The sequence below is a fragment of the Herpailurus yagouaroundi genome, unplaced genomic scaffold (assembly GCF_014898765.1).
Source record: "Herpailurus yagouaroundi ecotype Mexico unplaced genomic scaffold, PumYag 162, whole genome shotgun sequence".
NCBI classification, from domain to species: domain Eukaryota; kingdom Metazoa; phylum Chordata; class Mammalia; order Carnivora; family Felidae; genus Herpailurus; species Herpailurus yagouaroundi.
The window spans coordinates 42,135,991-42,161,046 of record NW_024412403.1 but is presented as its reverse complement, the minus strand read 5'-3'; the positions used below and the strand labels follow the sequence as shown (position 1 = coordinate 42,161,046).

General features: G+C 34.4%; 1 protein-coding gene across 2 annotated transcripts in view; it reads right to left on the bottom strand.

The window, feature by feature from the left end:
- Positions 1 to 25,056, bottom strand: part of EPHA3 (EPH receptor A3) — a 360,676-nt gene that overhangs the window by 315,198 nt on the left and 20,422 nt on the right. The window lies entirely within an intron of this gene.

Here is a 25,056-nt window from a genome sequence, read left to right as displayed (position 1 = left end):
TTGACTTGCTCAAGGTCACCACAGGGACCAGCTAGGATGGAGCAGCATGAGGAAGAGGAGAAGATAAGATCATTGATACCACTGGAGGGAGAATCATCTGGGCCCTGTAAGTAATTTTTTTTTATTTTATTTTTTGTTTTTTTTAATTTGCATCCAAATTAGTTAGCATATAGTGCAACAATGATTTCAGGAGTAGATTCCTTAGTGCCCTTACCCATTTAGCCCATCCCCCCTCCCACAACCCCTCCAGTAACCCTCAGTTTGTTCTCCATATTTATGAGTCTCTTCTGTTTTGTCCCCCTCCCTGCTTTTATATTATTTCTGTTTCCCTTCCCTTATGTTCATCTGTTTTGTCTCTTAAAGTCCTCATATGAGCAAAGTCATAGGATTTTTGTCTTTCTCTGACTGACTAATTTCACTTAGCATAATACCCTCCAGTTCCATCCACAATAGCCAAAGTTTGGAAAGAACCTAAATGTCCATCGATGGATGAATGGATACAGAAGATGTAGTGTGTGTATATATATATATATATGTATATGTGTATGTGTATGTATATGTATATGTATATGTATATATATACATATACAATGGGTCTTGTAAATAATTTTGAGGGCTTTGGCTTTCTGAGTGGGTTGGAAATCCACTGCCGAGTTGGGAGAAACCAGTGACATGATAGACTTGACATTTTAGTAGGATTACTCTGTCAGAAATTGACCCTCAACTGTAATGGGACAAAGGCAGAAGCAGGAAGTCCAACTTATACCTCATCCAAGCAAAAAAAAAAAAAAAAAAAGATGGTGGTGTCCTGGCTAGGGTGGTAGCAGCAAAGGAGGCAAGAAATGATTATACTCTTAATATATTTTGAAAGGAAAGCCAACAAGATTTACCACCATTACAAGTGAAATGTAAGAAAAAGAAGAGTCAGCATTGACTCCACATTTTTTCGCCTGACCACCCAGAACAATAAAGTGGCCATGAACTAATAGGAGGAAGACTACAGGAGAAGTACATTTTGTGAGTCAGATACGTAGGAAAAGAGGAAATCTGTTTTTAATAAGTTTAATTTGAGATGATGTTAAGAAGAAAGTTGAATATATAAATCTGTATGTTGGAGAAGTCTGGAAACAAAAAGGCAACAGCAAAGTAAATGGAGACACTGATGGGGGGGCGGGGGCGCGGAAAGAAAAGGCAGAACAGGCAACTCATGAGTTCAGTGAAGTGAATTTGCAACACATCATCTCACGGACTTACACACACCCTTCAAGGAAAAGCTGAACTTCAGGCTGAGGCTCTCTTCCCCTAACCACCCCAGTTCATATAGCGCTTTTCAGTTTCTAAACATCTATGGCTTTGATTATTGACGTAGGCCAATTAGCAATCAACATACAGTATGGTGCTTATTATAATTATGCTTATTTAAATACACATTATTGTAATCATTTATAGTAGAATTTTTCTCCACTCAACTATGATAATTTATAAACATACACATAATATTTGTAAAAACAGACAATATCATAATTAGATAAATTTACAGATAGGTACAAAAAACTTAATTTTGAGAGACTTGTTCTAAACTTACCCAGCAAATTGGTAATCAAAAATGTTGGAATTTATTACTAGCTCCTAATGAATCTTTTCAAACTACTGTCAGCATATATAGGCTTACATTTCCTCTTTCATCTAGAAATATACTAGCAATTGCTTTGTGATTTTTCACATCCACTTTTGTAGAAATGTATTCCTATAATCATAAAAATGGTTTCATTCTGCACTATACTATTTTTTCGTTCTGCAAAAAAAAATTTTTTTTGACTAGATAGGAAATGTAAGCACATTCTTTTAGAAAATTAAGTTTCTGAGGTTAGAACAATAAATGAAAAAAATAATACTGTGAATTCTAACATTTTTTAATATGTAATAGTATGTATTCCATTAGTCCTCCCTAAAATGTTTAACAGTATGAACACTTTAGGTCCTGAGAATTATTCATAGAAACAGATGAGTAAAATCACCTAGACATCTTGAATGGTCCTGACCCTAAGTTAAAACTTCCATATGTGAAAGGAGGTTGGGGGTGGAGGAGAAGGATCTGTGCAGTCTCTGAGAGCCTTTAATCATAATAAGAAACAGCATGAGGAGGCTGTTTTAGGTTTACTGGAAGTAGACAACTAGAGTATTTTGTTAATTCTAACGTATAGGTGACTTATGTACGTTGTGTTGCCTCTGATTATTCATTGATCTAGAGATAGGATTGAGAACTGTAATCAGATAAACAGAGAACACATGGATACAAGTTAATTAGACACCGTAATGATGATGGTTACTTTTGTGATCCAGAGAAATATGAATTAAAATACCCAGGAACGTATACGAAATAATGTAAACAAATCCACTTTACAATCTCAAGGTGGGCTAGAAGTCTTTTTCAAATGAAAAATTCCCTTTAAATAAGATGAAATGTTTAATATCTTTAACATGGGATAGCTTTGATATTAAGAGCAAAAACATAACTGTCAGCATCTTATTATTTTTAAAAGTAAATGTGGATGGATCACTACAAAGAGAATTTGGAAGAAGGGTTTTTTTCTTGGGCTTCAGGGTATATCAGACTGTAAAATAGATTTGTATATTTCATGAATATTTAATTTCTATGTTTTCTTTAACTTCTATTATTTATAATATCATGTTTATATACAGAATGCAGAATGCGCATATTGATATATATATATACTCGTGCTCAACTTATATTAGGTTTTACTAAAATATGATTTTTATATTAGTCAGGAATTCTATTCTACCGGTAGTGATAGAAACTGGAAAATCTTCACTAGTAAACAAGGTCTAATTTTTTCATACGAAGAGTTTAGAAGTAGCCAGCTTATATCTGCTAGGGCAGCGCCCTGAAACCAGCGATCCAGTTCCTCCTAGCTCCTCACTACACTGCCCCCGGTATGTGGCTCTCATCCTAATGTCACAAGATGCATGTTTAGTGCCAGTCATTGCCCCAATGCTTACATCACATGGGTTGACACTGTGTCATACAGACACACTTTGATTTTATAGAAGCCAGAAGATGTATTCCGTTAGCAGGACGCAGCGTCAGCCTGAATAAAATAGGGATTCTTATCATTAGCAGAAAGGACTCGGAGTAGGCGATTAGACACAAAGGGTTTTCAGTGTCACGCAATCCAACCATGATGACTATCTCTCTGCTCTTTTTATGAATCATCAATCACCCCATTCCTCTTACAGTACTTAATTTGTTCATAAAATTTCCTTCATTAACAAAGTTAAAAGAGGGGCGCCTGTGTGGCTCATTCGGTTGAGTGTCTGACTTCAGCTCAGGTCATGATCTCGCGGTCTGTGAGTTCGAGCCCGCATAGGGCTCTGTGCTGATGGCTCAGAGCCTGCAGCCTACTTTGGATTCTGTGTCTCCTCCTGTCTCTGCCCCTCCCCGACTTGTGCTCTGTCTCTCTCTCTCTCTCTCTCAAAAATAAATAAACATTCAAAAAAAATTTAAAACAAAGTTAAAGCATTGAGCATGTCTTTGGCCACAGGGTTTACTGCTTAGCATAATACAGGAAAAAGGTGGTAGACCTTTTTTATTTAAGATGGTAGAATTTGTACAAATTTATAAATCAACTCTCAGATTCAAAATGTCAAACTTATGAGTGTCCAGTGGATATATGCATTATCAATCTGTCACTTTTTTATGGGGTAAGTAATGAATCATATAAAAAAACTAATACATATTAACTTCAAGTTGATATTTAGCAAACATTTCAGTCACATAGAATTTTGTTGATCTGTTATCAGTATTTTGAAGTTTACCTAAAGGTGTGTATTTCCATTTGGGGAAGTTACGTGGATTTTCAAAATGTGGAAATGACCACTGGTCAGAAAATGAAGGAAGACATCTATTGTCTACACTATGAGATTTCCAAAATGAGACACAAAGGCCCCTGCTACTCATATATGTTTTAGCCTTTTTTAAAGTTTCCTTTTTTCAGTATTTAACGTACATTTTATCTACCTATACATATAAAATATAAACAAGTGACATATATACTAAAAATATATGTCAAATTTTACCGTCAAAACTTCTTGAAGACCAGAGATGATTTCAATCTTGTTCAAAATTCAAAGGATTTGAATTCAACTATACTCCATGGAAGTCTAGTTACTTGTTACTACTTTGACTTTTGTATCTGCACTGTACTTTGTGTAATTAGACATAATTTGACATAACATGTGCTTAATTAATCATGAGGACATTGCTTTGCAACCAATATCTTCTAAGAATCATATCCTTTTCTGTGCCAACAGTGTCATTGAGCAGAGAGTCAGAGATACAAGAAAATGGTTATATAGCAACAGAACCTTTGAAAGATCTATTGCCTATGGTAAGTTGTAGTAAAACCTAAGAACAAGCTGCTACTTGTAGACAGGAATATATTTTGGTGCCTTGTGAATTCTATTACAAATTTTATCCCTTTGTTATAAGGGCTGAGAGGACAGAAAAATCCACCTAAAAATCTCCTATTAACTAATAGCAATCACCCTTCCTTTTTCTATCACGTATGGACATCCCAGTAAACTCTTTTGCATTTAAAGTGTATTAACTTGGTTCTTTTTTTTTTTTATTTCAAAAATAGTATCACTGCTTGTTATGTATTACAAAATTCTGCCTTTAACATCACAGATTACATCAGAATCCTACATTATTTTATATTTTTATAATATGTCATATCGAATGGTAAAATTGTGAATCATTGAATGAATTGTTTGTTAAAGATTTACTGATAGTTTTAAAAAGTATTTCTTCATTTTGAGAGCAGTCAGGGTTTGCAGAATATTAAGCAGATAGTACAGATTTCCCATAAAACTTTTCCATTACAGTATTACCTATTATTTTTTTATTGTATTAGAGTGACACATTTGTTAAAAATTGATTAAAGTGTCTAATAATTAAAGTGCATTGGGGCGCCTGGGTGACTCAGTCAGTTAAGCGTCTGACTTTGGCTTAGTTCATTGCCTGTGTTGAGCTCTGTGCTGACAGGTCAGAGCCTGGAGCCTGCTTTGGATTGTGTCTCCCTCTCTCTGCCCCTCCCCCACTCACTCTCTGTCACTCTCTCTCTCTCTCAAAAATAAACTTTAAAAATGTTTTAAATGTCTAGCACTGCATCAGTAAATACAGTGGTTTTGGTAAATATTTATAGAATAAATAAATAATTTTCAAAGGCAAAACCTAATACAAGCTTTAGTCTGTATCTGTAAAATCAAGTCAGACACACCTGGTTTCAGGAAGAAACCAATACTCCACAAAGTCCACCGAATTATAGAAGATTTTACGATTATTTTGACATGGTATTATTCTCTATTTCAATAGACTCCTGAGGTACTATGGACTTTACTGCAATTTCTGTATCCCTTTTAAAGGCCTAGGATCCCTTGACCATTATGTGCTGGTATCGAATTTTGCATTATGTCATTGCGGCCCCTTGGGCCTCAGTACTTTTAGGTCCTATTTTTTTTTTTAAATTTTTTTTTTCAACGTTTATTTTATTTTTGGGACAGAGAGAGACAGAGCATGAACGGGGGAGGGGCAGAGAGAGAGGAAGACACAGAATCGGAAACAGGCTCCAGGCTCTGAGCCATCAGCCCAGAGCCCGACGCGGGGCTCGAACTCACGGACCGCGAGATCGTGACCTGGCTGAAGTCAGACGCTTAACCGACTGCGCCACCCAGGCGCCCCTAGGTCCTATTTTTGATGTGCACTTTCACAATTATTTCATAATGTGGCTTCAACTAAACTTTAGTTTCTATTTGCAAATACCTAATTTAGGTAGTTTCTGTGAAAACCAGTAATTTCTTCTCTTCCTTTCCCGATGGAAGCGCAAGTGACATGAATTGAAAATTGAAAATAACTCAGATGTATCCACCAACTGACTATTTCTATAAGTGAAATGACAAACGGAACTTTCCTGAGATCGGTAGCTTAAAAAATCAATATCAGAGTAAAGTAATCCCTAATGATGTTCTAAGGGAGTCATTTTGTTTTACTGTCCTAAAAGTTACACGTATTTTTTTTAAAACACAGGTTGTCCCCAACTTAAAAAGCATTAATTTTTTTCTGACCTTTTTTCATCCTTTAAAAATAAGAAAGAGAAAACTAAATTTAAATTCAGTTTGGGCTTCTGTTCCGTGAAAGATGAAAACATTTTGTGTAACTCTGATGGTCATACCATCTAATTTATTCATAAGTCCTTTTCATGTGCTCTTAAATAAAATTTACTTAGCACTTCCTGTCTTCTCTGCTTATCAATAAAAATTTCAAATGAAGTAAAAAAAGGGGGGGGGAGAGACAGGAAGGGAGAGAAAGAGAAGTTTTTCCTGTAAAACAGTAAATCCATAGCTACTAATCCTATCGTTTTTAGACACAGAAAAAGACCAAATATACTTGAATACACTTATTCTTTATTGTAATATTTTATTTTTTTTTAGTTTTTTTTTAACATGTATTTATTTTTGAGACAGAGAGAGACAGAGCATGAACGGAGGAGGGTCAGAGAGAGAGGGAGACACAGAATCTGAAACAGGCTCCAGGCTCTGAGCAGTCAGTACAGAGCCCGACGCGGGGCTCGAACTCACGGATGGCGAGATCATGACCTGAGCCGAAGTCGGCCGCTTTAACCGACTGAGCCACCCAGGCGCCCCTTTATTGTAATATTTTAATCAACTTTATTATATAACCATATTTTCATTTTAACATATATTTTAGTTTTCCAATAATTAATACACACACACCCATACGAGTACACACACACACACTTTCCTATTTTGGTTTCCTCCTTTTTTTTTTTTTTTTACCAACCACCGTATGGTATGTCAAATGAGCTGACTGATTTTTTTCATGTTTATTTATTTTTGAGACAGAGAGCATGAGCAGGGAGGGGCAGACAGAGAGGGAGACAGAGGATCCAAGCAGCCTATGCCCTGATAGCTACCCGATGCAGCGTTCAAACTCAGGAACCATGAGATCATCACCGGAGCCCAAGTCGGACGTTCAACCCGTTGAGCGACCCAGGCGCCCCAAGCTGACTGATTTTAATTAAATTTCTTCTTTGCTAATATGTGAGTCATTTCACAATTTCAACTACTAGTCAGTATGTTACATATTAGTCAGTATGTCACAATTTCAACTATTAGTCACTATGTTTATACCAGCATCCTTTTCTGCCCCATGTTACACTTCTTAGGAAAAGGTCCTCACAGGTGAGGATCAATCATAAGGTTAGGCTCAACAGAAGTAAGTATTCAATTTTCAGAAATAGCATCTGTTTCATTTTTGACACTGCATCTTTTTTGTTTTATTATTTTGATTATTCTTCTTCTTCATTTAGTGATTTCTTTAATTTAATTTATTTATTATTTAAGCCAAAGTTCTTTTTACACACAGGTGCCTTCTTCAGTTATGGTTGCTGGCCTGAAACCTAGCAACAGTTAAGATGGAGAAAAAAATTGATTCTACACATATTAAAGAAAGAATCCCTAGGAAGTAGTGAATAATTGAATATGGATAAAAAGAAACAACAAATCAGAATTGATTCAAAAGTCTTTTACATCAAGTGAGTAAGTGGATATTTAATGCATTATCTAAGACAGATAATACAGAAGGAAGAGTAGACTTTTAAAATTTGAGGTACTTAGATCAACTTATTCAGCGAAGAGGATGTAAAGTATTGAATATCATACATTCAGACCAATTCATAAAGAAAAAGTCACAGTATCTTCTGAACCTTTATACAAAAAAAGATCATTCTACATTACCTTATTTTTTTAAGTTTATTTATTTTGAGAGAGACAGAGACAGCATGTGCAGGAGAGGGGCAGAGATAGAGGGAGGGAGAGAGAGAATCCCAAAGAGACTTCACACTGTCAGCACAGAGATTAACATGGAGCTCGAACTCAGGAAACCGTGAGATCATGACCTGGGCCAAAACCTGAGCCAAATGCTTACCCACCCACTGCCCCCATTCTACATTATTTTAAATAATCTGGATAAGAATTGGTTTAACTCACAGAACATATCCACCTGAAAATTGGCTATGTCCACATAAGAGAACGGTTTTATTAAGAATGTTTATATAATGGGTATTATTATAAAAAATAAACCAAGCTTGTATATGTTTAGCTGAAGAATCTATGTAAGAAAAAGACGTTTCATGGGTCTCTATGTGTCTGTTTCCCCCTGCATGTGTGTATACACAGAATTGACTAAAATAAAGCACTTCTAACACATTTGATTTAAAGAAAATAAAGCAAATTCATATAGAGCAAAAATTTAAGAACACTGATTGTAAGCAAAAAATACCAATTTTCTAGTCCTCTCCCTATCCCTCCTCCTCTCTCTCCTTCTCAAATAAATCATCAGGAAGAAAAAGTTCTTTATAAGAATCTTTATTTTTCTTTAGTGAAGGAAAAGAAATGTCTATATGAAGGTAGATTTAATTTTGTGTTTGTCTTCTTAGATGTTCTATCAAATCCTGTGGCATTATCAAATACTTGCTATTGACAGTACAAAAATGATATGATGGCCACTCCCTAACTTGTTTTAAATCATACAAAATAAATTATAAAATCAGCCAACCAACTGTTATACTTCAGTTGGTAGATTGTGCCTATTCTGACTTTTTTTCCTCACCTCTCATTAAATTGCCTAATAATTAGCCTTAGAAATTGAGAAGTATAAATAATTACAATTCATGTCACTACAGACACAAAGTGTTTGGAAAATGAGGAAATAACAATATCTGAGAGTCCATTTGACCAAAAACAAATGATGAATGGTATTGTAAAAGTAACAATAAATGTAAGAGAAATAATTGTGTTATCTTACAAGTGATAATATGCAAAGAAATGAATATCTTGATAGTTTCAGATATTTCCTAAGTAAATTGCATTCAAAGGTTTTTTATTACTTCAGATCAAGAATTATAAAAGAAACCAGATTCAAAAATACAGTCCTCAATAAGCATAAAATGGAAATAGAACACGAACAAAGACTTGTTTGGTAAATTCAGAATGCAAAAGGGCCATGTTTAAAACTAGAAGTTTTAAACGCAAATGCAAAATAGCATCATAACCAGAGGAACCTTACATGCATATTGCTAAGTGAATGACACCAGTCTGAAAAGATAGATAAAATATGATTCCAGCTATACGACTTTCTGGAAAAGGGGAAACCACAGAGATAGCAAAAAAAAAAAAAAAAAAAAAAAAAATGCCCCAAGAGGAGGCAAGGGATGAACAGATGGAGCATGGGATTTTTAGGGCGGTGAAACTGTTCTGTATGATACTGAAATGGTAGACACATACATTATGTATTTGGTAAAACCTAGAGAATTGTAGAATACAAAGAGTACAATCTAATATAAACTATGGTTTTTAGTTAAAATAATGTTTCAATATTGTTTCATCATTTTTAACCAACATACTACAGTAATAGAAGACATTAGTTATAGAGGAAACTGGGAAGGGGGAGAGTATGTAGACTCTGAATTCTCAGGTGCAACTTTCATGTAAACCTAAAACTTCTCTAAGAAATAAAGTCTATTAATCTTAAGTTGATGACAATTATATTGTATGTGGTATAAAATGTATTACTGAATAGAAATTGATGGGGAAAAATTTCTTACTTCTTGGAACAGAAGAAGAACATTAGTGGAAAAACTAGTGAAATCTGAATAAAATCTGTAGTTTAGTTAATAGTAATATACCAATGTGAATGACTTCGTTTTAACAAGTATACCATGCTTATATAAGATCTTAGCATTAGGGGAACCTGGTTTGATTATATGGGAACCATCTGTATTCTCTTTGCCACTTTTCTATAAATCCAAAATCGTTTCTTCAAAATAAACTTTTTAAAACCAGCATCACACATAATCATGAAATAATCAACAGCTAGAACTAAATGTCCAACTACTATAGACCACATTCATCTTTGGCTCTGAAAGCTGGATGTACAAGAATGAGACAATCACATGACTATACCAAAAACTCCTTGTGAGCAGAGATGGTTTCTGACTCTCTTTTAACTCTAAACTGTCTAGAGGAAGAGGTGCTTATACATATTCAATGACTGATTCTCAATTACCTAGAATCAAATGACAACAGATCTTCTGAAGCCACTTAGTAGTACAGCTTGTGTTGTATTAATTAAAATGACAGCTTTTTATTTAACTTGGTCTTCCTCATAGAGAGGCTACAGTACATATTTCAAAACAAAGACGAAAAGCAAACTAGAAAAAGCAAAGAGGATCTGGTCTCATTAAACGCAATGATATTTTTCTCTTCCAAACTATGTAGATATCCTATGGAATTCAGTATTTAAATATTTTGCTAAATATGTTATGGCTCCTTTTGTAAGCCAAGTTTTTTTTTAATTAGTTATATTTTATGAAATACTCTCTAAGTAACATTTAGAATTTTTTTCATATAAAAACATCTACTAATTTGCTCAAAGGTCAAAGTGATTTCCCCATCCTATTCTTAAAATTTTTTTTTTCAACGTTTATTTATTTTTGGGACAGAGAGAGACAGAGTATGAATGGGGGAGGAGCAGAGAGAGAGGGAGACACAGAATCGGAAACCGGCTCCAGGCTCTGAGCCATCAGCCCAGAGCCTGATGCGGGGCTCGAACTCACGGACCGCGAGATCGTGACCTGGATGAAGTCGGACGCTTAACCGACTGCGCCACCCAGGCGCCCCCCCCATCCTATTCTTAAACATGTTACAGATGGTTAACCATTCAATCAATTAATTACATTTTTTAATATAATCTTTACTTAGCACTGTTAGGTCTATGTCTTTTTTTGAAAAGGCATAAAATGAATCTCTACCAGGTGAAGTTATTGAAAGGTTTGATGGATCAGTGGTTTGAATCACTACACTAAACCCCAACTGATTTACAGTTATGTAAATACAGTTATATAAAATTTAGACATTATTGTCCTTACATTAAAAGAAAATCCTTCTTTGGTACATGTTGGTCATGGTATTTCATGAGAGATGTACATCCTAATCTTCCAAGGTGACAATTCAGACTTATGTATGTTTACTGAGTACTTATCCCAAACAACACATACAATTAACATTAATTTAAATTTTTAATTAAAATGTAATAATCAAAAAATTAAAACACCTCTTTATTTTATTCAAAAAATTTTTGGATAAAATGAATGAAAATACTCATGAGACTTAAAAAAAATTAGCCCAAGGTCACAAGAAGTAGTTCATTTGAGGGGCGCCTGGGTGGCTCAGTTGGTTAAGCATCTGACTTTGGCTCAGGTCATGCATGATCTTGTGGTGTGTGGGTTATAGCCCCGCGTCGAGCTCTGTGCTGACAGCTCAGAGCCTGGAGCCTGCTTTGGATTCTGCGTCTCCCTCTCTGACCTTCCCTTGCTCACAATATTCCTCTCTCTTTCTCCATCTCTCTCTCTCTCTCTCTCTCTCTCTCTCTCTCTCTCTCTCATAAATAAACACTAAATTTTTTTTAATTAAAAAAAAGAATTAGTTCATTTGCAGGGTGCCTGGGTAGCTCAGTCTGTTAAGTGTCTGACTCTTGGTTTCTGGGCTCATATCATGATCTCACGGTTGGTATCAAGCCTTGTGCTGCGCTCCATGCTCAGAGTGCAGAGCCTGCTTGGGATTCTCTTTCTCTTCCTCTCTCTCTGCCCCTTGCAGCTTACACAGCCACATCTCTCTCTCCCTCCTTCCCTCTCTCTCTCTCTCTCAAAATAAATGAATAAACTTAAAAACAAAGAATTAGTTCATCTGCTTATAAGGGCTTCGAGATATTTCATTTTCTTTTTGTTTATACTCATTTCCTATGAAATGACTGCCTGCTTCTATAACAGGTTAAGGAATTATTCCTCTCCTGTTTAAATATTGCTGTATAACACCTACCTATGTCTCTGTTGAGAATCATAAATTCTACAAATATTACATATAATCAGTTGTTAAAGGAATTGTTTTTCAAAGGGAAATTAAATACTAAGAGAAAAGTTAACCGGTGAACATTTCCTAAGGTTGTCAATTGTTTAAAATTCTATTTAAAATTTCATCTTTTATTTTCTAATTATTCTTTATCACATATCATGAGTCTATTTTACAACATTTCTTCAGAAATTAGCTATTTTGTATTATAAATACTACATAATATAAAATTAATATTGGGATAAAATTTTTACTTTTTGTTTCTAAGTACCTTCTACTACCAAAATACCCATAGGGGGATTTGTCAAAAATTTAAAAGTATATTATATTACCTCCTGCAACTGCCCATGGCCATCTATTTGAAAAATTAATCTTTATAGCTTCTATGTTTCTCTGTAATTCAGGAAATATTGAGGCAGTGATATAGAATTTCAAATGCTAGAATAGCATATAGATACCGTTGGTTATGTAATGATACTACCATAAATACAAAGATGTATGTGCGTGCATATACACACATGAAAATAAATATACATGTTTATACCTGTATATATGTGCCAATAACAAGGCATTTAAAAAATGATTCTCCATCTTAATTGATCATTTGGGGCACCTGGGTGGCTCAGTTGATTAGTGTCAGATTTCAGCTCAGGTCATGATCTTATCACGGCTGTGGGTTCAAGCCCTGCACTGGGCTCTGTGCTGACAGCTCAGAGTCTGGAGCCTGCTTCAGACTGTGCCCTCTCTCTCTGCCCCTCCCCTGCTTGCGCTCTGTCTTTGTCTCTCAAAAATAAATTTTAAAATGTTAAAAAGAAACTATTAAAAAGAACAGATCACCTCTCTCCTTTTAAATTCATTTAATTTCTATCCTTTAAGTTTCATAAAACCAAACTACTCTAATTTATTTTCAAGGAAATCCTTTAACATTGATCTAGGATACTGATTCTCAAAGTGTGGCCCTTGGACTGGCATCATGAGCAATGCAATCTGTAACTATAGAGGTCGTCCCTGTAGTTGATCCAGAGGCACGTGAAAATCCAAGAAATTTTCATCTAGGGGAAACTAAGATACACAGAAGTCATCATTAATCACCCATAATATCAGAAATTATCTTTGAATCCTTCATCTTCTTTCTGCCTATGTCCAGGTGGCATCATTTCTTATAAAACAGACATTGAGCCAGTATCCATCACCTCCCTTCTGTGCCCTGCTAGGTATCTTTCTCAGATGACTCTAGAAACCAACTCTTCTTTGTACCTCTAGTGCCCCGAGTAAACTTCCTCATTCTAAGACTGCCTAACAATTTTCTATTAAGAGAATCTAAACCCTTTGGCATGCTATATGAGCTCTTCATAATACAGGTGGAAATTCTTTCTCTTATTTTTCCTTTACACATTATCACCTTACTCTCTCTATAGCTTACTTCCAGATGACATGGGCTGTCTTTTGATCAACATACAATGCTGTTTTATAGTCTGTGCTTCACGCGTGTGTGTTGCCCAGTCACATATACCTGGTAAATTCTTATTGATCTTTAAAGCTTAAAAACGTCTTCAAAATAATTTTCCTTGACTCATGCCAAGCAGAACTGATGACACATATGGTGTGATATTGTACCTACTATGTATCTCAATTGATGATTTTCTTTGTATTGTAATTGCCAGTTCATGGACTGGTGTCTTGCACCAAACTTTAAGCTTCGCCAAGAAATATCTTCCTTACTTCTCTTAAAACAGGCAGTAGAGAGGCGGGGTGATATATGCAGTGTAAGGAGTCTGACCAATTTCCATTTCTGACACAATTATTGGGTGTCTGATCTTGTTTGAGTTATTTAAATTCTTTGGGACTTCTTTATTCTTCTATAAAATGAAAGTAAAATTTCATATGATTGTTGTAACAATTAAATGAGCTGATATATGGAAAGCAGGCTAACAGAATATAGAACATTGTAGAAATATTAGCTATTGGTAATGATTTCATCCCCATTCCATATGATAGTGCTTAGCAGACAGTAGCAGATCAAGCAGTTATTAAACAACATGATGAATAAATGTCAATATACTAAAGATTTTACAAACTCCTTTTATACTGTATAAACTATTGAGAGTTCAAAATTTCTGGAAACTGAGAACATCCCATATATTTTCCTTTCTGAAACAATGCTACCACCTTTAGTTTTCCCCCCAAAATGTTTACCACTACTGGGATTTTTTTTAATTGGGGTAATTTATTTCGGAAGAGAAAAAGTAGTTATTTTAGTAGTTTAATAACCAATTTATGGTAAATTTCACTACAAAATATTTCTTGGATTATAAAACTCCTGGGTCAATTTTTATATTTTAGATTCCAAATTTTGTTCAAGAACTAACTTGTTGATCTAATTTTTACTCATCAAACCATTTGGAAAACTACATGAGAGTACCATATATTTTTATAAAAAGTATACAATAAAAAATTGTATACAACTAAATTGTATACAACTAAAAGTTACTATTTTAGTAATGCAGAATACAAAAAAAAATAAAGTTAACATTTTAGAAACATTTTAAAGCTTGAAGATGATTTACTGGCTAGAAGGTAACATATCTACCCTTTGTTTTAAAACTAGTCACGTTAAGATTACGTACTAATTTTTTTTTTAATATCTCAAAACATTCATTGGTTCTTATGAAAACTGAAATTATAGGAGATTTGCTTTGGTTATAAGCTAACAATTAAAAACACCCTTTCAATGCAAGTAAATTCAGATTCATATTTGAATCAAAACTAAAATCAATTTGTAGTTGTCAGAGAATAACTTAAAAATCCTTAGTCATTCATTGACATCTCAGTGCCTGGATCATATATCCAGCTGTGATTTGGGGAGGGGGGGATATGTATACAGGAACAGAGAGCTAATAATAATCCTATGCAACCCAATTTTCCTCTTGGTCTTATGAAAGATCAGCATTTTTCAGCTGCTGAGAAAAGTAGCTCTATGTTGAGTGACATATCCCAAGATGTGGTGATTATTTAGGGTGCTGTAAGACACTCAGACAAAATAGTTCTGAAATTTTATGGTTTCCAATCTGCTAAGTAGTAAACCATGGAAATCGAAATCTTCATTGGTACTATCCAGAGTAAGACAGAGGAGAATAATGAAAAAAGTATGAATTCAGACCCAGAAAGCAATGAAATGATCTTGGTCAAGTCACTAACACTCCCAGAGGTGGAGCTGCTTGTCAACTGTACTAGATGGTTTCTAAAGCCATTACTACCTCTAAAATTGATTAGCAACTTGAATATATTCTACTGCTCCAAATAAGATAAAATTTTGCTACCCTTAATAATAAGTGCAGCAGCCCTATTAATAAACATTTTCACAAAATTCCACAGAGTTCTTTTCTTGTGGCTTATGATGACATTGTTGTTTATTGCTTTTCCAACACTCATGAAGACAGCGAAATTGAAGTCAAAGCGATATCATTAATTCTACATAAAAAATGGCCACCTATCACATGCATCCAACATTAAGGGTACAAATGACAAATGGATCTACGGAAATACTGAGCAAGAAGAGTTTACAAAACTGATTCATACCACTCAGAAGCTTTAATCCCTACTGAAGACTTTGAGTAAATCCACAAAGTTTATGACTACCAGCTTTCTTGGGATTTCATGGCATGGAATAAACATCCAAGTGCAGACTGGGAGTTAAAGTTCTTTAAAACCACCACATTGCATCTCTTCCCTCTTCCTGCACTGGCTGAATCTCTCTAGTTACTGGGTCTATAGTTTTGTGACTTCACATTGGAAGGGAAGTCACCATTTACATTTTTCTAAAGTTTAACTTATCGTTAACCTCAGGTGCCCCCAAAAAACATAGACTGATACCGTCACAGGGAAGAGAAATTTAATTACTCTTACCATTAGCATATCTTATGCTCTCCCTTTTTCTTCCTTTGCTTTGTCTTGCTTAGTTTACTAGATAATTTTCATTTCTACTGAGTCCTCCAAAGGTTTTACAACTCAATTCTCCAAATTTGGCTTCTTTGTTTTATGCTTTTATTATAAAAATAATTCACTAATAAAAATTTATTTTTTATAATATCCTTTCTTGGAGTGTTAATACAATAGTAAAAATTCAACTTTATGCCAAATCACTAAGCTATATAACCAAACACATATAAGCAGATACTAGGTTCCTAATCAACCTACCATGGGAACTTTCACAGTGCTTTTCTGTTTTTGTTTTTTTTTTTTTTTTGACTCTTGTATGTTCTTCAATTAAAACATCCCCCATAATCATGTGATTAAAATGTTGCCTTTGAATGTTGCATAATGTCTTTAGTGTGGCACATAAAATCCACTATAAGCTGATCCCTGTCACTTCCTAGGAACATCCCATAGTCGTTCCCTAGACAACCTTAAATTCTAGTAACTCTTCGAGGGGATTTTCATATTCCTTATTGAAATTTCCCTATCACTTAATTCATGACTTTTTCTAGTCTTTAGGGTTTAATGTCATCTCTTTTATCATGAGCAATGGATGCCAGATGTATAAACACTATATACATGCAATTCAAAAACTGAATCCCCTGATTATATGAGAGAAATATGATGATTCTAAAATGAATCCTTGTTACAAACTGCAAAGAATAAATTCACTGAGTTGCTGGTAAAATACCTGTATTCTCTTGCTATATGGTTTTTGTCAAATCCTAAATTAAAAACATCCAGAGCTATATTAATCTTGAATCATGAACAGTGCTGTATTAATTAAGAGGCTGGAATGAACTACAGCAAAGCATCAAGCAGCAACTAAATATCTTCATAAGTAATGCTGGCCTCATTATAGCAGATAATGATTTTCTAGTACAGTGATTCCCAAACTTGAGTGGCATCACAATCACACAGAGGGTCTGTGAAAAGCAGATACCTGGGTCCCAACCCTCAGGATTTCTAATGAAATAGGTCTTGTTCGGTACCAAGGATTTTCCATTTCTAACAACTACTGTATATAAATTTTACACTAAGGATTTCAATCTATATATTTATAATTATTATATTATGTAGTTTTATATATAACATACACACACACACACACACACACACACACACACACACATACATCTCTCAAACTACATTGTTAACAGATGAATGAAAATAACTTGTAAATGTAGGCTACTCAGAAAACTCAGTACACTAGCCCCCTTGATATTTCTCTTCATACGTTTCATGGAAAGGGAATAAATGATTTAAGCAACCTCTAAGAAACTAGTATGGTTTTTATTCATTAAAATTGGCATTATTAGCAGGAAAAAATGGTAATCAATGGGCTATTCAGGTTGCAGAAATAGTGAAGTGTCTTGTATTGTAAATAGTATAACCTTTAAATGTGCTCAGGTCCAATAGCTATCATTTGCAATACAGGACGTATTTAAAAAGTGTTTCATGCTATATTTCTTTCCAGAGCAAACATTTCTTTTTTTTAATCTTTCAAAAATAATTAACTACCAGGCAATAATAAACCTAAGTATCAACATCATTAACCCATGGGATTTAAAAAGAAGGATAGAAATAAGTAAGTATAACTTTGGGTAAATTACTAATTTTTATAAATTTCTATCAAAATTCTTGACTTATGCTTAATGGAACAACAGAACTGAAACTGTTCCATTAAGGTACATATGTTGTTTTTATATCTTATATTCAAATGAAAATTTAGAAGCTTGAAAGCAGTGTTTAAGTATACTCTTTAAAATAGTATAGGAATTGGATATTTCTTAGCAATAAAAATACTGATATTCAGTCTGCTGTATACTAGTTACATATTTCAGCAAATTTAATATACAGTAAGTTGAATGAACATAGAAAAATAACTTGAATGAACATAGAAATACATAATATTAGCAACGGAAAATGGTTTCTATTTTCTTAAAGCACTGATAAAAATTCCATTAAAACAAATAGAAGGTAACATAATTATTATAAATTGAATGGTGCTAGAATAAATTCTATCTTTGCTGATTTCTAACACTTACCCATATTTTCCCTTCTACTTTGGTGCATTTTGTTTCAAGAAAAGGTTAGGGAAAAAAAACTGTAAAACTTTGCCATGTTTTTCTAATTTAATCAGACATCCTTCCTCGAAGGGTCAGCACAATAGGTGAGAGTGACATATTTAAAGTATGTAGTATTGTTCATTGTAGGCAACAAAAATTCAAATGACCCAGACTCACATATCACATGTGTCAAAAATTTGATTTTCCTGGATTGACTACTCAGCATATGAAGCAGAATTTAGACTGTGATTCATAAAGGCAGAATCCCAGGTGGTTATTGTTGACACCTAGTTGTCAAAATAGTCTTCCTGCATTTTAGATACCATTCACAAAGTGAAAGCTAGAAATCCAGTAGGTAAGACTTAGAATCCAGACTTCACACACAGCAATAATTCCACTACGGAAGGCAAATTACACTAAACTGGAAAATAGAAAAGCAATGAATCGTTCAGAGAGTATTTTTATAATTTCCACTCCTCTGTATGATTCATTCAATTCTAAACATATCTATGTTTAGTTAAATGGAATTCATCTGCAGGATTCTGGATTTTTACCCTTAAACAACAATCAAGATAAATTTCAATATAGAGCTGTCTTTAGCTAGTTTTCTTTTCAGTTAACTTCCAACTCAAAGGCTGACAGTATTTTCTAAATATACTTAACTAAATAGACCTGCTAGTACAAAAAACAGCATAATATTGTATGCAATATAAACATATATATATGTCTATACATTTATAGTACATAAGGTGTGTTCATATAGTTATAATTTTACTTACATTTATGCCATTAAAAAGGAAGTGGAAACATTAATAGATACCATTTAAAATAACCGATTGGAAATAACCTTTTTTTTTTAAACAAATACATAATCAATGTTAACTTAGTTATCCTTCCTTGTTTTGGAAAGCTTACATTATTCATTTGTTCAGGCAATTTTAATTTATGGACAACTAACCCAGGAACTCAAAATGTGAAGAAAAGGGGAAATTTCATGATGGAAATCAGTTTCAGAGTTTTCACCTTCCTGGCTGAAACAAGTATCAATGAAATATTTGCATTAATGTAGAATTGCAAGCTGTGGACAAACAACATAGAACAAACCAGATTAACTTAACAGTCTGATATGCTAGTCTAGGGGGTATCTGGCGGGTAGGGGGAGGGGTGTCAGGAGAGTGACATGTAAAACAATCAGAAGTACTCCCTGAAGGAGAAATAATAAAATTTTGAGGAAATTCTAATCACTTAAAAATTTAAAATAATTGGACCCATTCACCCACATTTTGACTCTTTCAATTCAAAATATAGTGTCAAGATTGTATCCAAACTTTAGACTGCACAGCTTCAATGGTACAACAATCATGTAATGTCAAAGGCAATGTTTGGGGCTCTTAACTGAATAGAAATGTCAGGAAATACTATCAATTTTCCTTCTCCCAAATCCAAATCCAAGATATCACATACAGTCTGAGATTTAAGATTAGAAGGGGAAATCATCAAACTTACTTAGGAATAAGAAGTGATACTTGTATAGTTCTTTCACATGCATTATCATATATATTTTTTCATAGATGGATACACAGAAACACCTTATTTGCTCAAATATCATTTACTCCAAAGTGCTGTGACATAGAAATTATTGTTATTCCTTTTTTAAGAGTGAGGACAAATGTTAATGGAGGTTAATTGTCCTACATTAGATCACACAGCAATAAATGGCGAGGCCAGATTTCAAATAAGTGTCTGATTCTAAACAATGTGCTCATTCTATTTGACCACTCTGCATATTTTCTTTGACATCATACTAAAACACTAAAAAAAAGATAACCTGGGGAAGTCCAAATAACAAGATATAATTAACAAAATAACATAATAATAATTATGCATTGCCTAGTCTTCATTTAGAAATTAAGTATTTAGACTTCTATTTATTTACGAGAGAGAGAGAGAGAGAGAGAGAGCGCAGGCATGCAAGCAGGGGAGAGGGACAAAGGGAGGGAGAGAAAGAATCTCAAGCAGGCTCCACACTCGGCACAGAGCCCAATGTGGAGCTCAATCCTAGGACCCTGGGATCATGACCTGAGCCAAAATCAAGAGTTAGATGCTCATACAACTGAGCCACCAGGTGCCCCTAGATATTAAGATATTTAATCGGGAAATTAAACATTGTATTCTATCAGAATGTCTTTACTTTGAAAGTATGAGAAGTACTAACAAAAGTGACTTAAACAAGGAAAATTCTTTTATACAAATCAGGGTTGTGTCAGGGCTCCTGGCCAATTTCTCTAGGGTTCACTGGGTTCCACTTTTCTGGTCATAAGGAAAGCACAACTGCTCTACACAGGGACACTGGGCCTTCACAGGGCAAGCCCAGGGGCACAAAGTACTTAGCCTCTCCTCATTTCTTTTTATCAGGAGGAAAACTTCCCCAGAAGTCAGTAGAATTCTGCTCCAGCCTCATTGGCTTTACTTACTCTTGCCTAAACCAATCACTGACAAAATTACTGTAATTATCATGATTAGCTCTCAGATGTTCTCTCCACAAAGTGGCAGAGAGGCCATTTTCCAAGAACACATCAGAAGGTGAAAACCTAAACAATATGGGTGTTCCATTCTCAAGAAAAAGCTGGGAAACAGATGGCGGGTGGGCAACCAACAGGGTTTCTTTGCCAAAAGAGCATTTTGTTTTTGCTTTGTTGTTGTTGTTTAATTTATGTCCATTACCATAGGTAAGGCACCAATAAATGGCTAAGGAAATCTTTAAGGAAAAAAAAAATCTAAAGAAGTTGAGAAAAGGGGGAAGGTAGAAAATAAAAATTCACATTTGCTAATTTTGAGACTTCTTTCTATCATCGACAAATATACATGGATCACTCATTTCAGACTCTGCTTTTTCTACACTTCCCCTTATTTGAGTCTGTAATTAAGTGAATTGAGGCTCTAAATTCCTTTGTACTACTTAGTAAGCACATCAATACCATCATAATTGTAACTGAAAATTATACAGCTTTAACTCCCTCTGATCCCTCTTCTATAATGATATATATACTAAGGAAAGCTTATATGATAGATTGGCATTATCAATCAATCAAACAATTTAAATAACGGTCATATTTAAGCAAAATACTTTTGCAAAGTTGTAATCTAAAAATATACATGGGTTTTACATGTGTTGATTGTCCTCTAATCAAAGAATATTTTTTTAAGTTTATTTTTGAGAGACAGAGAGAGAGAGAGAGAGAGAGAGAGAGAGAGAGAGAGAGCAGGGGAGGGGCAGAGAGAGAGGAAGAGAATCCCAAGCAGACTCCAAGCCCAGCACAGAGCCTGATGTGGAGATTGATCTCAGGAACCACAAGATCATGACCTGGGCTGATATAAGAGTCAAAGGCTTAATCAACTGAGCCACCCAGGCACCCCTCTAAATCAAAGAATATTTAAACTACTGATTATTTTATAAAATTTCTGAATATAATTATACCCAAGATTCATATATTATAACTCACAGTTTATAAGGAAGAGAAGGTAATTGTTATATCTGCTTTACTAAGGTGAACAAACTTAGTGCCAAAAATAAAACTCTTATTAAAAAATAAATTTTGAGCAATGAGTGTTGTATGTAAGCGATGAATCATGGGAATCTACCCCCAAAACCAAGAGCACACTATACACACTGTATGTTAGCCAATTTGACAATAAATTATATTTTGAAAAATTTAAAAAAAATATGTTAATAACACCCTGATAATTTCAGTTTACAAATTTTAAGTATTATTTTCAAGAATTTAATATAGAGAAAACCAAAGTCTCATTAAATTTTCTCCCAGACACTCATTTAGAGAATTTTTTCTAGGCCTAATGGTATAGTACCATACTTTCTTACCTCTAAGATTTGAAGCACCATTTAAAAATAGATAGAAATACTCCTCCCAAGAAAATTATATAGGTTAATTGTAAGTTTTTATGCATGAATATATCTCTGGGGAAAAGGGAGAACAGAAATAGGAAAGAAGATACATCAATGAATGAGCCACCTTGGGCCTTTCCCTCAAATATATTAATTTTATATAGCTCTGGTAACATAATCATTTTTTTAAATTTGTACTTCAAAAGATTTTGAATTTAGGTGAGAACAGGGCTGAGATTTAGAGAAGTTGCCAGCAGTGTCCTAGCATCTTTTTGGTGACCACAGCTCCTGATGGAGCACCATTATTCATCCCTTAAGAAAGGGTTTCTCAACAAGGGAACACCAGATCATTCTTTGCTGTGAGAGACCTCCCTGCTCATTTTAGTTTAGAAAGCACCCTTGACCTTCCACACTAGATGCCAGCAGTGTCCTGCCTTCCCAGTTGTGACAACAACATCTCCAGATATTTCCAAATATCTCCATGGGGCAAAATAAACACTGCCTCCTTTCCAAACCACCTCCCCCATCACACTGAAAACCATTGCCCTAAATCAAAAGAGTAGGATTTTCTCGGGTATTTCCAAAACCATGGATGGACCTTGAGAGCATTATGCTAAGTGAAATAAGCCAGACAGAGAAAGACAAATATTGCATGATATCACTATTTTGTGGAATTAAAAAAAATACACATAGAAACAGAAGAAAAGTGGGTGCCAGGGGCTGGAGGTAGGAGATATAGGGAGAAGCAGGTAAAAGAGTACAAACTTTCACTGTAAGATAAGTTCTGGGGATCTCATGTAAAACATGATGAAAATAGTTGAGAACACTTATTGAATAATTGAAATATACTAAGAGAGTAGAATTTAAGTGTTCTCTCTCTCTCTTACACACACACAAAGCAGGATTTTCAGTGATTCAACATGTTATGACGTTACAAATTTTTTCTCTGAAGTTTACATTCATATTTTAGCTAACCTAAAAACAGATGTACTGCTTTTATTAGGGTTAATCAATCAAAACAATAACAAGTTCAATTTTTTTCCAGTTATTACATGTCACTTTATATGGAAAATCTGGAGCAAAGATATCACAATACTTTTAACTATCTACTTTCCTTTAAAAACAAATACAGAATCAATATATTTTTGTCATATTGATAATGGCAATGATTAGGCAATAAAAATAATTAATTTAGTCTAAAAGCACAAACAATTGTAAAAGCAAGGATGTTAACTCCCAAACCTTAATTTACTATGCAGCACTTTTACTCAAGAAATTCATCAGTTTCCCAGAAAGAAATGAATATCAATCTAACATTTTCCAAATTAGTGCTACTTCTTTTCTCATGGACATTATGGTTAACATAATACAGGGATACAGTTTAAAGGAAAAACACACTACACAGCACCACGTCATATCTCTCCCTCTTTTTATTTTTTTGCTTTGGGGTCTTGGGGTATTATAAATACCATGACCTGTTGCAGAGATATTTTTTTCCCCTCCCTGCAAGTTTTAATGATAAATGTGGAAAGCTTGGCCAGCTGTTTTAGGCTAGTCAGTGCATCAGAAAAGGGAAGGCAAGGCTGTAAGAAGATGCACCAGGAAAACAAAGAGGAGAAAGGCCCACCTCCTGAGAATGGCTCTCGGAGGCAATTGTAAGCCAAAGGAGAAACTGATAAAACCATAAATGTTTGTAGACAAAAATGAGGTAGGAAATTGGGCAAGACATGGGAAAGGGAAAGGCCAAGAGGTCTGTTATCCTAAGTAGTGGTTTATTTTCCTTTTTCTTTTCTTTTCTTTTCTTTTCTTTTCTTTTCTTTTCTTTTCTTTTCTTTTTTTTTCTCTTCTCTTTCTTTTCTTTTCACTTTTCTTTTCGTTTCCTTTTTTCTTTCTTCTTTTTTTTTAAGTTTATTTAACCTTAAAAAACCATGAGATCATGACCTGAGCCAAAATCAAGACTCAGTCACTTAACCGACTGAACCAACCAAGCGCCCCCCAAGTAGTACTTCTTAAATTTATTGTGCTCAACAACTACCTGGGGACCACATTAAGATGCAGACTCTGATTCAGAAAGTCTGGAGCAGGACCTGAGGGTCTGCATATCTAAGAATCTCTGGGGGATTGATATTGCTGGGTGGTGCATGTCCCACACCTTATGTAGTAGAGTTCTAGAACATTCCTCCCCACCCCCAACATATCTCTGGAAGTAGAAGTGCCAATTTTGTTTCATCGCAAAATCTGTAAGATTCACAAGGTAAAATGAATTCATTTATACAGTATTCTCCCTAAATTCTTAATATATAGAAATATGTTTTCTTTATACCTTCTTTAAAGGAAAACATGAGATTGTTGCTTTGAAATATGAGTTAATTTCTTATTGACTTTTTTAAAGCATATATAAGTAGCTATTAGTAAAATGTCACTGTGGGTTTTGCTTTTCGTATATCCTTGGGTAGCATGTTTTTGTGGTAGATGCTCTGATGAAGTAATGAAAAAGTCAAATTTATAAAATCAGAATTAAAATTAGGCTTGATTTTAGGATGATTAATTTTAAATGAGTTTTCCAGCTCAATCCAGAATTTTGATTCACTGTTCAGAACTACCCAGGATGTTCTTTTATCCTAATCATTTGATTCCGTTTACACCTATGGGAAAACCAAATCCTGGCTTACTTCATACTCTCCCCTCCAAAGCAACTAACCAAGTCCTGATTATGTGATAGGTTTTGGCATTGTGTCAATGTCAAGGTGCACCAGGAAGAGAAGCAGATTCAAAGATGACAGATAGATGAAGTATCCCTGATGTAAAACATCCGCTGGTGAAGAAGAAGCTGGTAGTACCGTAAAAATCAGTATGTTTAGGCACAAAAATCTAAAGACTGAATACCGATACAAAGTGGAAGTAATTATAATCTCTTTGAAAAGAGGATGAGAGTAGGAGAAGAAATACACAAATTTGTTCCTCTCACAAATATTTCAAAATAGCATTTTGCATTTTCCACAGTCTATACTTGGAAACAAGGCATATTTAGGTACTTATTACACAATTTTCTAAGAACAAGAATTTTCTAAATGTGTGTAATCTTTTTTTCTGAAAAACAAA